At 38.7% G+C, this 17,546-nt stretch overlaps 1 long non-coding RNA gene across 1 annotated transcript in view; it reads left to right on the forward strand.

Annotated features, from left to right (window-relative positions):
* The first annotated feature begins 242 nt into the window (after window positions 1-242).
* The window catches only part of LOC128248053 (uncharacterized), a 79,145-nt gene continuing 61,841 nt past the window's right edge, over window positions 243-17,546 (forward strand). Inside the window, exons 1-2 of the long non-coding RNA XR_016242107.1 lie at window positions 243-398; window positions 10,136-10,293. This is a non-coding gene — a long non-coding RNA (uncharacterized LOC128248053). The remainder of the gene's footprint in view (window positions 399-10,135; window positions 10,294-17,546) is intronic.

Consider the following 17,546-nt stretch of genomic DNA (forward strand, 5'->3'; position numbering starts at 1 on the left):
ATGTTTACTGTATTGAAAGTGTTTTGCGTAGAATGTGTGCAGTACCCAGTAGTGCAATTTTCTGTATGTTATATATATTTGTAAGTCCTGGTGTTTTTGTTATGTATTTGTCTGAATATTTTTTTATTATACCTAAGGCACCTACTATGATAGGAATTGTTTCTGTTTTTAGATTCCACATTCGAGTTATCTCTATTTCCAGGTCTTTGTATTTTGAAAGTTTTTCCATTTCTTTTAGAGAAACGTTGTCATCTGCTGGTATTGAAACGGGGTGTGATTTGAGGGAAATTTGCTATCTTTAGCTGATCGAGCGGCCGCTCAGATGCGGGATTGATGAACATTTTGATTCCAAAGATGAACTGCTTGTGATTCCGAGCCTCTGGAACATATCTGTTGAGGTAAATAATGAACTTAATTTTAGAAACCTGTAGATATGCCTATGATCATACAGTGCAGTATTAATTAGCCTATAACATAATACATTGATTTATTAGATACTTAGAACGTCGATCTGTTGTGTGACATAGATCCCGTAATGCTGGTGCTTAACCCGTTGCAGGTTTAATTTGCCAAACAGTATTGGATCTCCTTTACAATTGAGTGGAGAGGTGCAAATAAAATTAATTGTTTTCCTCAAGAACACAACGCGCCACCCGTTTCAGAAATCGAAACAATGATCTTATGCTTGTAAGTGCAACAGCCTAACCACTTGGCTACACACCTTCACAGTGAGCTGTAATATTATAAATGCAGAAATAGCAAGGGGGCGAACTGGCAGAATCGTTAGCACGCCGGACAAAATGCTTAGCGGTTTATCGTCTATCTTTACGTGCTGAGTTCAAATGTCACTGAGGTTGATTTGTCTTTCATCCTTTCGAGTAACAGTCAAGTACTGGGGTTGATGTAATCGAATACCCCTTTCTCCAAAATTTCAGACCCTGTAGAAAGTATTTTAAATTCAGAAATATTAAAGACTCCACGAAATCAAAGGAACTTTAAAAATGTTACTGAGGTTGATTTGTCTTTCATCCTTTCGAGTACCAGTCAAGTACTGGGGTTGATGTAATCGAATACCCCTTTCTCCAAAATTTCAGACCCTGTAGAAAGTATTTCAAATTCAGAAATATTAAAGACTCCACGAAATCAAAGGAACTTTAAAAATGTTACTGAGGTTGATTTGTCTTTCATCCTTTCGAGTACCAGTCAAGTACTGGGGTTAATGTAATCGAATACCCCTTTCTTCAAAATTTAAGACCCTGTAGAAAGTATTTCAAATTCAGAAATATTAAAGACACCACGAAATCAAAGGAACTTTAATTTTATATTTTTATTAACGGCGACGAGTTTGCAGAATGATTAGCAGGCCGGGCAAAGTGCCTTGCGGTGTTTCGTCTGTCTTTAGTTTCTGAGTATAAACTCCGCCGAGGTCACCTTTGCCTTTCAAACTTTTGAGGGCGATAAAGTAAGTACCAGTTGAGCACTGGGGACGATGCAATCGACTTACCACGAACCCAAAATTGCTGGCCTTGTGCCAAAGTTTGCAACCAGTTTTACATTTTAATAAAAAGCGGCGAGCTGACAGAATCGTTAGCACGCCGAGCGAAATGCTTAGCAAGTATTTCGTCTGCCGCTACGTTCTGAGTTCAAATTCCGCCGAGGTCGACTTTACCTTTTCTCCTTTCGGGGTCGATAAATTAAGTACCAGTTGCATAGTGGGGTCGATGTAATCGACAGGCCCTCTCCCCAAAGATTTTGGGCCGGTGCCTAGAGTGGAAAAGAATTGTTAGCAAGCTGGAAAAAATGCGCTCTGGTATTTCGCCAATCTTGACATTCTGAGTTCAAGCTCCACAGAGGTCGACTTTGCCTTTCATGCTTTCGGGTTCGATAAAATAAGTAATAGCTGATCACTGGGGCTAATGTAATCGATTTGCCCCCTCCCTTCAATTTCCAAGCCCTGTGCTTGTAATAGAATGGATTTTAGATTCAGAAATACTAAAGGCACCACGGAATACACCTTCAAAGGAAATTTAATATTAGATTTTAATGAAAGTCAATTTTGCTTAATTTAGAAAACCCCACAAATGTCAGCTAGGACTAATTACGGGGCAATTCTTAATCGTTTTGCTGAACTATCATTCATAAGTCTAGCATGCAGCTAATGTCTAACTAAATTTAATGTTAAAAATTGTTCGCTTTTTTTGTTTGAAAACAGCGACACAATATTCAGTGCGTGGTTTCTCAAAAGTCAATATTTCCCCCGTATTTATATAGCATTTATATAATTCTGAAGTAGGATTCTGAAATAGATTAGCTATTTAATTTGAAATTATAATGTAATTAACGCGAATTGCAAGAGATTAAGAGCTCCATCTAGATTCAAATTAGAATGTTGTTTGTTTATGCATTATTTAAGTTCGTAGTTTTGAAAATTTCCAAACCTTTTACGAAATTGACCGGTGAATCGCGCGTGTTATAAATTCGCATTGTCTAAAAGGCGTTCAGATATTCACATTCGATTCAACCAGAAAGTATTAAGAATGAATATATATATATATATATATATATATATATATTATGGTCGTTTGGATTCTTGCTACTCTGTGTGCACATCATAAAGTTCTTTCTGCTACTGGCACAAGGCCTGAAATTTCGGAGGTGGGGGCTTGGCAATTATATCGACCCCAGCGTTCAATAGGTTCTTATTTCATCAACCCCAAAAGAAGAAAAGGCAAAATAGACCTCGGCAGAATTTGAACTCAGAACGTAGGGCCTTTTGCCCTGCTCACCACCTTAGTGAAATGTTTTGAAATTCTTTACTCTTTTTCTCTCTTTTACTTGTTTCAGTCATTTGGCTGCGGCCATGCTGGAGCACCGCCTTTAGTCGAGCAAATCTACCCCAGGACTTATTCTTTGGATGCCTAGTACTTATTCTATCGGTCTCTTTTGCCGAACCGCTAAGTTACGAGGACGTAAACACACCACCATCGGTTGTCAAGCGATGTTGGGGTGGGGGCAAACACAGACACAAACATACATAAACACACACACACACACACACACACACACACACACACACACACACACATATATATATATATATATATATATATATATATATATATATATATATATATATATATATATATATACGATGGGCTTCTTTTAGTTTCTGTCTACCAAATCCACTCACAAGGCTTTGGTCGGCCCGAGGCTATAGTCGAAGACACTTGCCCAAGATGCCACGCAGTGGGAATGAACCCGGAACCATGTGGTTGGTAAGCAAGCTACTTACCACACAGCCACTCCTAAAACACTTTTTGCTGAATTGTGAAGGCCCGTGGCCTTAGTGGTAAGGGTTTTATACTCACGATCTCAACGCCGTACTTTCGATTCCCGGAACGGACGGTGAATTTTGCTCTTGAACAAAACACGTCAATTCAGGCTGCTCCACTGAACTCAATGGTAAATGAATAACCCTGCGTTGTGTTGATATCCCGTTCGGTGGGGACAGTTAGGTTGTGATCTCTGCCCTTCATACGCCATGGAAATTGGGTAACCAGCCCTAAAAGTTTGAAGACTTAAGACAATACTTACTTTACTTCTAGTGAATTGGTCGGCACTCCATCGGTTACGATGACGAGGGTTCCAGTTGATCTGATCAGCGGAACAGCCTGCTCGTGAAATTAACGTGCAAGTGGCTGAGCACTCCACAGACATGTGTACTCTTAACGCAGTTCTCGGGGAGATTCAGCGTGACACAGAGCATGACAATAGAAACAGGAAGTAAGAGTGAGAGAAAGTTGTGGTGAAAGAGTACAGCAGGGTTCGCCACCATCCCCTGCCGGAGCCTTGTGGAACTTTAGGTGTTCTCGCTCAATAAACACTCACAACGCCCGGTCCGGGAATCAAAACCGCGTTCCTACAACCGCGAATCCGCTGCTCTAACCATTGGGCCATTGCGCCTCCACTTCTGCTGAATTACCACCATTTAAAAGACTTTCACTTCTTAATAGTCCAATCCACTGATTTTCCTTTTTTAAGCAAACAAGACTCTAGTTCTTCATTTAAGCAGAAATGCCATCATTGGCTTGATTGTGTGGCTTGGTTTATAACAAAGCTGGTGCATCTCTGGCTTAAATAAGAAGCTTCTGGCCTCGTTTATAACTGAACAGATAATTATCAGCTTATCGCTTGTTTGTTAGACACTGCTGGTCAAAATGCACTTTTTCGTACTTGCTGTTTTCGAATGATGCCACTCCGCTGGCTAGAGAGGCGGGCCACGTTTCGGACGCAGAATCATCGATTTACAGGTGAGTGGACTGAAGCAACCGCTGATCTAGGAATCAAATGCATGATATTGAGTACAACACGCTAACCACTAGGCCACGCACCTTCACGAAAGATAATTATAAATGTAGAAATATGAGACTAGAAGCGCATAATAAGGCCAAACCATGAAGAAAAAAATCAGATTAATAGTCTGGAAATCCATTACACTCTAGAAACAATTCATCATTAAAACAAAAACTGATGATATTTTTATTTATTTATTTTAGGAAGCGTTTATTGTTTTTTCTGGTGGCTTCTATTTGGCATTCATCTCTTCTTTTGCAGCATCTAACACGAAATAAACGGATCTGTCAATAAATAGACAGTGATCAATTTGTTATCTGGCTCCATTGAGGACATTGATCAAAGGATTTGTGCACGAGAATGAAGAATGTGTGTGTGTGTGTGTGTGTGTGTGTGTGTGTGTGTGTGTGTGTGTGCGTGTGTGCGTGAGTGAATGTGGGAATGCGTGATAGCTATGGATGTGTTGGTCCCTTTAATTAAACATCAAAATGAAGAATAGGAAAAATAGTGAGTAATGAAAAATGATCGAGCACGAAGAGAAAATGCAAGGAGCGAGAAAGAGAGAGAGGGGGGGAAAGAGTTGGAGTGAGAGGAAGAAACAAACAGACACAAAAATTGTAGAAGGAGCGAGAGGGAGAGGTAGAGTGAGAGGGAAGGAGTAAGAAGGGAAGAAGAAAAAAAAGTAGGTAGAGTGAGAAAGATATACACAGCGACAAACCGGAAGTGGGCGAGAGATGGAGAGTTGGATGCTGGGAAGGAAAATAGGAGACAGGAGGTGAAGAAGCAGAAAAATAGAAAAAGATAGATAGATAGATAGATATGCATATATATATATATCCATGTATATATGCATATACATATATATATATATATATATATATACATGCATGCATACATGTGTATGTGTGGGAGAGAGACAGACAGAGACAGAGAATGTGTGTGTGTGTGTGTGTGTGTGTGTGTGTGTGTGTGTGTGTGTGTGTGTGTGTGTGTGTGCGTGTGTGTGATTGTGTAAGCGTGTGTGCGCACGCGTGTGAGCTGGAGAACATTCATGGAGTAGTGTTCAAATAAATGGCTTTTAGCCACATTCTTCTGATAATGTTACTTGACTTTACCAAACGGATCCACAAGATTTTGTGATATTCCCCGCAACTACCTCATTTGGGGTCTTTATTTTATAATAAACTTGGTTATAGCGTAAGCCATTGTTCACCCGAAACAGCTGTAAAGATTAGACTATTTCATAAATACTTTTGCTTATTTTGTAATCTTTATTTCGTTCTCTGAATATTGTATTCCATTTAAACATACCTATTACAACTACTTGTGTTTATCTCCCTTTCTGCTTATATAAATGTATGTGTATGTATGTGTATGTGTATGCTTGTGCGTGTGTGTGTGCGCGCACACACACACACACACACACACACACACACACACGCATGCATATTTCGTTTCCTGTTTAGGAGCGATCCACGTTACCAAATCTTCGACTCGTGTCAAACGAAACAAATAACTCCAAATCTTTATTCATGTATCCGAATCAATTGAGTTTGTACTGTCATCGAGTCATATTAAGTAGAATAATGAGTTCAAATAAACCAAATAAATGATGTTTGGAAAGCGTTTCAGGTCATTCCGTAATAGATAATAGGACGTTTCTATATCTATAACGTAGTGAGCTGAAACGTACGTAATAAATTCTTTCAAAATATCATTATTTAGTTTAACTTAATTATTATACTATATACATATATAAATGCATATACATATATAAATGCGTATACATATATAATGTTTATATACATCTGTATAGACTTTCTCATTGTGGAGGCGCAATGGCCCAGAGTGTTTATTGAGCGAAAACACCTAAAGCTCCACGAGGCTTCGGCAGGGGATTGTGACGAACCCTGCCGTACTCTTTCACCACAACTTTCTCTCACTCTTACTTCTTGTTGTGCCTGTAATTCAAAGGGTCAGCCTTGTCACACTGTGTCACGCTGAATATCCCCGAGAACTACGTTAAGGGTACACGTGTCTGTGGAGTGCTCAGCCACTTGCACGTTAATTTCACGAGCAAGCTGTTCAGTTGATCGGATCAACTGGAACCCTGGACGTCGTAAGCGACTGAGTGCCAACAACAGCAAGACTTTCTCATTATTAATGCCGTTCCCTCAATTAGCACAAATGTAATTCTTTCTCAAATAAATTGCATTTCATATTCGAGGCTCCGATGAAGCTATAATGTGTTATCGAACAATGACTCCACTGCATCGTATGGCAGAAGTAACTGTAAGCTAACAAAACTCATAAGATAATCATTCATTCCTCTGCATCTCGTTTTTACATACATACATACATTCTTTTAATCCTTTATTCTTTTACTCGTTTCAGTCATTTAACTGCAGCCATGTTGGAACACCACCTTTAGTCGAACAAATCGACCCCAGGACTTATCCTTTGTAAGCCTAGTACCTATTCTATTGGTCTCTTTGGCCGAACCGCTATCTTACGGGGGGTCTTAAACACACCAGCATCAGTTGTCAAGCGATGTTCGGGGGACAAATACAGACACACAAATACATACAGTAATCCCTCAACTATCGCGAGTGTTACGTTCCGAAATTCCCCGCGATAAGTGAAAATCCGCGAAGTAGAAACAGTACTGTACAGTATATTCTTTTATATTATATTTCTATATTATTTTTATAATTTGTATATGTTTATTTTATTATAAATGCAAAACACTACCACGGAAGAATCGACGTAAGCTTAAATAATAAACCGCAATGGATGAACTGCGATAGATGAACCACGATATGGTGAGGGGTTACTGCATATATATATATTCGACGGGCTTCTTTTAGTTTCCGTCTATCAAATCCACTCACTAGGCTATAGTAGAAGACACTTGCCCAGTGGGACTGAACCCGGAACCATGTGGTCGGGAAACAAGCTTCTTACCACACAGCCACTCCTGTGCCTAAAGGATATATTTATATATACACATATACATACATGTACACAGACAAACTCACCGACGCACACACATACACACATACACACATACACACACACACACATATATGATTGGAAAGCAAGACTTTTAACTGCCCGATCATACTGCCTTTGTGTTTTCATATAAGGAATACGTCATAGTTATTGAAAACAAATTCGCCGAAAACACATTAGTCGAAGCCATGTTGATCGAAAGCATATTCACCGAAAGAGAAATTGATAGAACACATATAAGTTAATATTAAATACATCGGAAAACATATTCGTCGAAAATATACATAAAAAAAAAATTTGTAGAACACACACAAAAACATGAAAGCTTAATTTCTAGTATGATTTTTTTTTTATTAATGAAAAAAATCATTTTTCAAGGAATATTTTTTTTAATATTTCCAAGTTACTTGGATGAGGTCAGAATGTAAATATAGACAGAAATACGCTGACTTATCTATTTTTTCAGCGACTAATTATAACTTCAAAACGATAAGACATTATTTTTAATGAAATATCATTCCGTGTGGGGGTGTGAGTGGGGGGTGAGTGTGCGTGGGGGGGGGGGGGGGGTGACCAGTCACCTAATTGGTAGCAAGGTTGTGAAGGAAAGCGTCTTGTTCATCACATAAACTATCAGAAGATCTTGCAGTTTTTTTTTATTAGGAGCGGCTTTTTTTTATTAGGAGCTTGCTTAAAACCACATGATTCCGGGTTCAGTCCCACTGCATGGCACCTTGGGCAAGTGTCTTCTACTATAGCTTCGGGCCGACCAAAGCCTTGTGAGTGCATTTGGTAGACGGAAACTGAAAGATGCCCGTCGTATATATGTATATATATATGTGTGTGTGTGTATTTGCGTCTATGTCCCCTCAACATCGCTTGACAACCGATGCTGGTGTGTCTACGTCCCCGTGACTTAGTGGTTCGGCAAAAGAAACCGAGAGAATAAGTACTAGGCTTCCAAAGAATAAGTCCTGGGGTTGATTTGCTCGACTAAAGGTGGTGCTCCAGCATGGCCACAGTCAAATGGCTGAAAGAAGTAAAAGAGTAAAAGAGTTCCTGCTATCGTAATCCTTTGTAGCATATGCATTAAGACGTTGTATTCTCTACCCAAGGACCCAAGTTCACCTTATTTGACCCCAGACGAATTAGCATATATCCTGTTGCTCCAACGATAATAGGTACGAAGCTGAAAGTGTGTCTTGGGTACTGGGCATGCATACTTCCTATCAGTAAGCCAGAGAAGTTCCCTTTATCCTGTATTTTTCTAACCACATTGGTGTCCAAAGGGCACACACCAGAACGTACCTTTGTATGTGTTTGCGCGTGTGCGAGTGTGCATGTGTGTGTATGTGTTTGTGTTTGTATGTGTGTGTGTTTGTGTGTGTGTATGTGTGTGTGTGTGTGTGTGTGTGTGTGTATGTGTGTGGTTCCACGTGGAGGCGCAACGGCCCAGTGGTTAAGGCAACGGACTCACGGTCATAGGATCGCGGTTTCGATTCCCAGACCGGGCGTTGTGAGTGTTTATTGAGCGAAAACACCGAAAGCTTCACGAGGCTCCGGCAAGGGGAGGTGGTGAACCCTGCTGTACTCTTTCGCCCAACTTTCTCTCACTCTTACTTCCTGTTTCTCTTGTATCTGTATTTCAAAGGGCCAGCCTTGTCACACTCTGTGTCACGCGGAGTCTCCCCGATAACTACGTTAAAGGTACACGTGTCTGTGGAGTGCTCAGCCACTTGCATGCTAATTTCACAAGCAGGCTGTTCCGTTGAACGTATCAGCTAGAACCCGCGTCGTCGTAACCGACGGAGTGCTAAAGGAAAGGAAGTGTGGTTCCACACAATAACGTCTGGCTAGTTGTTTTTAAACTTAGTAGCTGTTTAATTTTCAAGTACCACCGATATTCTCTTGATTCGTGGATCTAAATATTGTCAGCTTCTGCTAATGTGCATATGTACCTCCTTTTTAAGTACTTGTTTATGTTCAAATACGTACGTGTCTAGCATGCATTTTACTGCGAGAGTTTGAAGCAGTGAAATGTATTATTCAAGGACGACACGAAGAACCCGACTAACTCTTTTTTTTTTTTTTTTGGTTAATCCGATTGGTAGGAGGAGTTATTGATTCTGTAGGCGCATGGCTCAGTGGTTAGAGCTTCGGGCTCAGAGTCATAAGATAGTGAGTTTGATTCCCAGGCCGGGCTGTGTGTTGCGTTGTGTTCTTGAGTAAGACACTTTATTTCACGTTGCTCCTGTTCATTCAGCTGTAGAAATGAGTTGCGACGTCACTGGTGCCAAGCTGTATCGGCCCCTTTGCCTTTCTCTTGGATAACATCTGTCGCATGGAGAGGAGAGGCTGGTATGCATGGGCGACTACTGGTCTTTCATAAACAACCTTGCCCGAACTTGTGCCTCGGAAGGTAACTTTCTAGGTGCAATCCCATGGTCATTCATGACCGAGGGGTATCTTTACCTTTTTTTCATCCCAGGTCATCCATATTCAGATGGCCTACTGTCAAAACCATCTCAGCTATGAGCTCACCGCCCTACTATCGGGAATTACGTACCAGGTACTACATTATCCAATGTGTTGCCCTTCTTTAAAAAAAGTAAAATATAATATGAATTAAGATTTGGCTGTTATTTCTAGCCGGCAATATTTTCTCAAAATTTATTCCTATCCAAATTCTCTCTTTATTCCCTTGAAAAGTATGTGCGTATCCATGCGCGTAACCATCTTCAGTTAAATAAGAATTGCTATTTCATTTCAGCCTTGTATGCGCGCACATTTTGGGGGTGAGAGGTCTTGGTGACTGAAGAATTCTGGTTGAGGAAAGATGAGTAAGAAGATTCCATAAATTTGGCTGCGAAGTAAAACAACAGAGAAAAACACTTGAAACATCTTAACACTTCACGATTTCTTGGAAAGGTTTGTGTGCTTTTTTCTCTATTGTTAATAACTTTCGTATAGCTTTTCATATACAAAAAAAAAAGATACCTTGATTCAACTGAGAGGGAGGGAAGAAGGAAAAAAATCACAGTGAGAGAGAGAGGGGGGGGAGAAAGTGTAGGGGAAAAAGACAAAAAAATGTCAGTGAAAGCGTAAAAGAATAATGGGCATGACTGCGAGTAACATCGAGATAGAGAAAGCACGTGAGTGGATCTCTGTGAATCCGTTTCAAGCGATAACACATTCATTAGTGTAACATTGGGGCATCACGTGATTTATCTCAATAACCCTGAGCTGAAGACAAAAAAACAAACAAAAAAAATTACGATGGTGGAATTACGGCAGAATATATTTTAACTCTATCTATCTATCTTTCTATCTATCTATCTATATATATATATATATATATATATATATATATATATTTACTTATATATATATCTATATCTATCTATCTATCTATATATTTACTTATATGTCTATCCATCTATCTATCCATCTATCTATCTATCTATCTATCTATCTATCTATCTATCTATCTATTTCTAGCTGTCTTTCGTGTAAATGTATGTGTTCCGAAATATTATTTATATTTATATATGTGTATGCGTATGTGTGTGTGCGTGAGTGTGTGTGTGCGTGAGTGTGTGTGTGTACATGTATATGTAACCTTGAAAATCTTGGCTTTGGGCCAAAAATTGGTTAGGCGGCAAAGGAATGTTTCTTCCTTGAAACACACTCGCGCACTCACATGTACACAAACATTCACAGATACACACAAACATACACACACACACACACACTTACATACACACACATACACCATATATATTTACCTGTACACTATCGTTCTGTAGTTTAAAGAATATTAAGATATATATATATATATATATATATATATATATATATATATATATATATATATATATATATATATATATATATATATACGTGGTTTGATCAATAAGTATCCAGACTTTTGCTATAGTAACGAAGCTAATGCACGGAGAATGAAGCTGATTGGCAAAGATTGAACTTGAAATCTGCTTTGTACGCACACCAAGTTTCTGTTTACAGCAGTGCTTGGAAGGAAGGTGCGTAGCATGTGATCGTCGCATTGACCATAACAGAGAGAGTTGTCATGGTGATACCTGCTCAAAGGCCTACGCAAAGTTGCAAAAGGTGTATGAAGAGGAGTGTATGAGCCGCACATAAGTATACGAGGGGTTCAGACGTTTCCAAGATGGCAGAAAAAATGTCGATATTGACGAACGTTCTGGGAGACCCGCAACCAGCTGTTGTTGTTGGTACTCCGTCGCTTACGACGTCGAGGGTTCCAGTTGATCCGATAAACAGAACAGCCTGCTCGTGAAATTAACGTGCAAGTGGCTGAGCACTCCACAGACACGTGTACCCTTAACGTAGTTCTCGGGGATATTCGGCGTGACACAGTGTGACAAGGCTGGCCCCTTGAATTACAGACACAACAGAAACAGGAAGTAAGAGTGAGAGAAAGTTGTGGTGAAAGAGTACAGCAGGGTTCGCCACCATCCCCTGCCGGAGCCTCGTGGAGCTTTAGGTGTTTTCGCACAATAAACATTCACAACGCCCGGTCTGGGAATCGAAACCGCGATCCTATGACCGCGAGTCCGCTGCCCTAACCACTGGGCCATTGCGCCTCCACCCCGCAACCAGCGGAACTGAGAAAAACATCGAGGATGTACATGCAGCTATCTCTTCCTTTTTCCACACCTATGTCTTGCCTTTTCTCCATCTATCTCAGAGACCCTGTAGAAGTGTCACATGCATTACCTTACCTCGTGACAACAAGATAAAAGAAATGTTTTAACCGTTTAGCATTTAAACTGACCATATTGACCCAGATATTCTACCTGCTTTATGTTCAAGCTGGCCAGATCCGGCCTCTCACTCTTATCCTACAATGTCATTCTAAAAATTAAAAAATCACATCCTTGAAATCTCAAGGCTATCAGAAAATGCATGATTAATTCAAAACATTGCGAATAAATAAGCATTACATTTGACAGACTAACCTGAATGCAAGTGTTAACTTTGAGAATAAATAAGCATTATATTTTACAGTATAATTTAAATATTAAAGGGCTCGGGGAGGTTTAGAACTTGTTTTGGTATTTTTATTGCGTATAGTAACATCTTTTGAGTTATGTACCAGTTTGCAAAAGCTGGTGAATAAGGCAGATCCTTGAAAACCAGATGTGAATAACCTCTTTAGTGAAAAGAGTCGAGCATGTCAACTACCTAAGGTTTAACATTTTCTGTTGTTGTCTGTTGAAATTACCTGTTCATTCATTAAACTGTTGTTTATTCACATTCTTTGTTCGTTTTTAACGGTGAAAAATGACTTCGTTGTTGAGGATGGAGGATTTAACGAATTCAACTTGAAAGTTTGTTATTACAAATGTCCATTTAACACAATATAAAGAAAACAATTACATATTTTAAGTATGTCAGAAAATTATCTGTGCTTTATATATTACAGTACAACGATAGAGATGCGTAGATGTTTACAGAGAGAAACGATTGTTAAATCAGTAGCGCATCAACTTATCTCAATGATAGTGCTAAATACCAAATACGAATCAACGAAGGGACTTATTCGCTATACCCGATAAATATGGCAGCTATATCTCCCTCATATGACACACAACTGTATTCTGAAAAGAAAAAAAGCACATTTTGGATGTATGATATCTGAAAAAGCAAGAAAGATTTTCGTAATAGATGTGCTTGATTAGTCTTAAATAATCACAAGCTTTTGTACTAACAAAATTGGACCGTGGATGAAGAATTTTGGCTGTTCTTCAAAGCAAGCTATTTTCAACGGATGTCTTCCTGCAACTCTTTTCGTCTTTTACTGGTTTCAATATTTAGACAGAGGCTAAACAAGGGCAGCACTTTAAAAGCGGTGGGACGAAAATACGAAGGTGCGGATACGTCGCGCTCTCACACACACACTCACACATAGACACACACACACACACACACACACACACACACACACACACATACACACACACACACATACACACACACTCACACATAGACACACACACAACCGGAACCCTCGTCGTCGTAAGCGACGGAGTGCCAACAAACCAAGAAAAAAAGAAATTCTTAGTTGAGAAAACAGACGCGGAAGAACCGGTAATAGAAAAATTGTTCCAATTAGTATTAAAAAATGTAAGAATTCAAAGATACGTTTTAAAAAATTACGTAAAAGTCTCTAGAAAATTTCTAAAAAGAAATACGAAATGTTCCAATAATAGTTTTAAACAAATTCATTTAATGACTACTTTAAACCTCTATCTCATTCTTTCCCTCCCTCTCTCTCTATCTCTCTCTCTCTCTCTCTCTCTCTCTCTCTCTCTCTCTCTCTCTCTCTCTCTCTCGCGTGCAAACATGTTATCGAAAAGTTTTGTATTCTTTCTGTCACTGCTTTGTACACCTACTCATGAATGAATGAATGAATGAATTAATTAATATTTAAAATGCTACATATTCAGAATTAGAATATATGTTAAACGAACACGCTTTCTCCAGACTTCGATATATGTTTTTTTTTCCTACTAAAATTAATCCAAGCAATCGATGTTCTTTCACGCCAGACATATTTCATTTTGTTTTTAAAGGCTCCTAAGATTATAATGAATATTGACATGATATAAATACGCCGTCATAACTATATTTTATTAATCTTATAACGTAAACAAATATCTCTGCAATTAAGGCTGACATTTTTATATAATTTTCGGTGGAGAAAATCTTGGAAGAATCGTTTAAATTTGTTCGACAACATAAAAAAAAAAGTGGTGAATGTTGCATAAATAACAAAACTAAGTCGGGTAAGAAGAACCGATAGAGCAAAACAATCAAAGTGGATAATAATACTATCAGTAATATCCTTGTTGTGGGTTCAAATCCAGTACCATATCAACTCCACCATCCACGCTTTCATATATGTATTCGCACACACACGCGGGCACACACACACACACACACACACACACACACACACACACACACACACACACACACACACACACACACACACACACACACACACACATAAACATTATTGTTCCTAAATCCTTCAACAAAAGACATTCAGTAACAGAACCTTAAAGCAAAGATTATTTGCCAACGTAATGTGGCAGTCCTGGCTGGGACGAATATTATTGTTGTTTAGTCCCAAGGAAACATCGTCTCCAGCTGGCTATACGACACACTATCTGTGTCTTTATATTTTCGAACGGTGGTGTTTAGCAGCCTCACCAGGTACAAATCAGTATCTGTGGACGACAGTTTCTGGGTTATTTCTCTTCTTCGGCACAGAGTAACTGTTTCGCTGAGATGGCGCCGCTAAACCCTCGTTCGAATATATATATAATTTTCAAAGTGACACACAGTCACTGATCTAATAAATAGAAACATCATTGCTCCTAAATCTCTCAGAGAGAGACTTCAGTAATAGTACCTTAAAGTAAAGATTATTTGCCAACATAATGTGGAGGTCCTAGATGGGATGAATGTTACTGTTGTTTAGCCACAAGAAACATCATCTCCAGCTGGCTATCCGACATACTATCGGTGTCCTTATATTTTCGAACAGGAGAGTTTAGCACTCCCACCCAGCACAAAAACAATATCTGTGGACGGCAGTTTCTGGGTTATTTCTTATATATATATATATGTATGCATGTGTGTGTGTATATGTTTGTGTGTCTGTGTTTGTCCCCCCAACATCGTTTGACAACCGATGCTGATGTGTTTACGTCCTCGTAACTTAGCTGTTCGGCAAAGGTAACCGAGAAAATAAGTTCTAGGCTTACAAAGAACAAGTCCTGGGGTCGATTTGCTCGACTAAAGGCGATGCTCCAGCATGTCCACAGTCAAATGACTGAAACAAGTAAAAGAATAAAAGAGTATACATACACACACACACATGCATACATACATATATACATACATACATACATACATATATATATATATATATATATATATATATATATATATATATATATATATATATATATATATATATATATATATATAAAAGATAATAAGAGTGAAAAAACTACAGAAGGCTTGTGTTACATGGTTAAAGTATATATTTAAATTATGTCAGAAAAATGTAAGAAAAATGTTATAAAAATGTTATAAAATCTTTTTGGTATATAAACATTGTATTTTGAGAAATAACCGGTTTCAGACTGGAACGAACACAACACAATGAAGTAGAGAAATTTGAAAAGACAACACGAAACCGGTTATTTCTCAAAATAAAATGTTTATATACCAAAAAGATTTTATAACATTTTTATAACATTTTTCTTACATTTTTCTGACATAATTTAAATATATACTTTAACCATGTAACACAAGCCTTCTGTAGTTTTTTCACTCTTATTATCTTTTATACATCCAACCACGTGCTTTCACATACTAACTTTCTCACACACACACACACACACACACACATATATATATATATATATATATATATATATATATATATATATATATATACACACATGCAAATATATATTCATGGAAAGGTGCACAGTGAAATAACCGAGAGAATATAAACCAGTTCAAATATGTTTGTGATATATTTGAACCTCCAAGTGTTTTTCACTGTAGTTTGTCATGGAGAAAATAGTTATGGTTCAAGACTAAAAGGTGTTGAAACAATATAGATAGCTCAGAGAGCTCACTATTGGACTGATGGATGCCGTTCAAACACGTTAGTTCTCTTCAGCATCAGATACCGAGAGAGGCAATTTTGAGCCGATGAAAAAACTTCACAACTTTTATCGAGAATCAGATAATAATAATAATGGCAAATAACGTATATCGTCCCCTAAGCCAGAACAAATTTGTCAGTGGATGTGCGAAGTACTGGCGTAAAGAATACAAACGTAAGACATTGCCTTTCATCCCCTCATGATCGATTAAACAAAGTACCAGTCAATTACACCCCTCAAAATTGCTGACCTCGTGCTAAAATTAGAAAGAATTGTTCAATTCCAGTATATTTATCAAAAGGAAAATAATCTTAAACATTTGTCCTAAGAAGTCGTTTTTATTTAGTGCTTGGGGAGGCTTTTCAGACTGTGGTGTCTTCAGATGTCGTATGTTTGCCTTATCCATACCTAAACGTGACCAGTCAGATGTCCCTACGTATAATATATAATGAGCACTTACTGGTTGTGTGGTAAGAAGCTTGCTTCCCAGCCACATGGTTCCGGGTTCAGTCCCACTGCGTGACATCTTGGGCACGTGTCTTCTACTATAGCCTCGGGCTGACTAAAGCCCTGTGAGTGGATTTGATAGGCGAAAACTGAAAGAAGCCCGTCGTATGTATATGTGTGTGTGTGTGTGTGTGCGTGTGTGTGTTATTTCATTACTACCCACAAGGGGCTACACACAGAGGGGACAAACAAGGACAGACAAACGGATTAAGTCGATTATATCGACCCCAGTGCGTAACTGGTACTTATTTAATTGACCCTGAAAGGATGAAAGGCAAAATCGACCTCGGTGGAATTTGAACTCAGAACGTAGCGGCAGACGAAATACCGCTAAGCATTTCGCCCGGCGTGCTAACTTTTCTGCCAGCTCGCCGCCTTTGTGTGTATGTATGTGTGTATGTATGTGTATTTGTGTGCCTGCATTTGTCCCGCTACCATCACTTGGCATACGATGTTGGTGTGTTTACGTCCCCGTAACTTAGTGATTTGGCAAAAGATACTGATAGGATTAGTACTAGGCTTACAAAGAATAAATTCTGAGGTCGATTTGTTCAACTAAAGGCGGTGCTCCAGCATGGCCGCAGTCAAATGACTGAAATAAGTAAAAGAGTACTTAACTATATAGCTACGTGTTCAAAATTAGAACATAAGATAAACGAACACGCTTCCTCTAGGCTTCGAAATATGTTCTTTTCCTTTTAAAATTAAGCCAAGTGATCGATGTTCACCCAAACCAATGGTATTTCTTCTTACTTTTAGCATTGGTTTTTCTCTGTGTTTGTGTGTGTGTGTGTCCACGCGCGCACGTATTTGCATGTGTGGTTGTGGTGTGTGTGTGTGATGTATATATATGCGTCTTTGTATGTAGCTGTTTCTTTTCGTTTTTTCCTTTCCATTTTCAATTGATGATTTGGTTCATTGCTATAATTCTTATCT

The sequence above is a fragment of the Octopus bimaculoides genome, chromosome 6, assembly GCF_046866305.1.
Source record: "Octopus bimaculoides isolate indiv1 chromosome 6, ASM4686630v1, whole genome shotgun sequence".
NCBI classification, from domain to species: domain Eukaryota; kingdom Metazoa; phylum Mollusca; class Cephalopoda; order Octopoda; family Octopodidae; genus Octopus; species Octopus bimaculoides.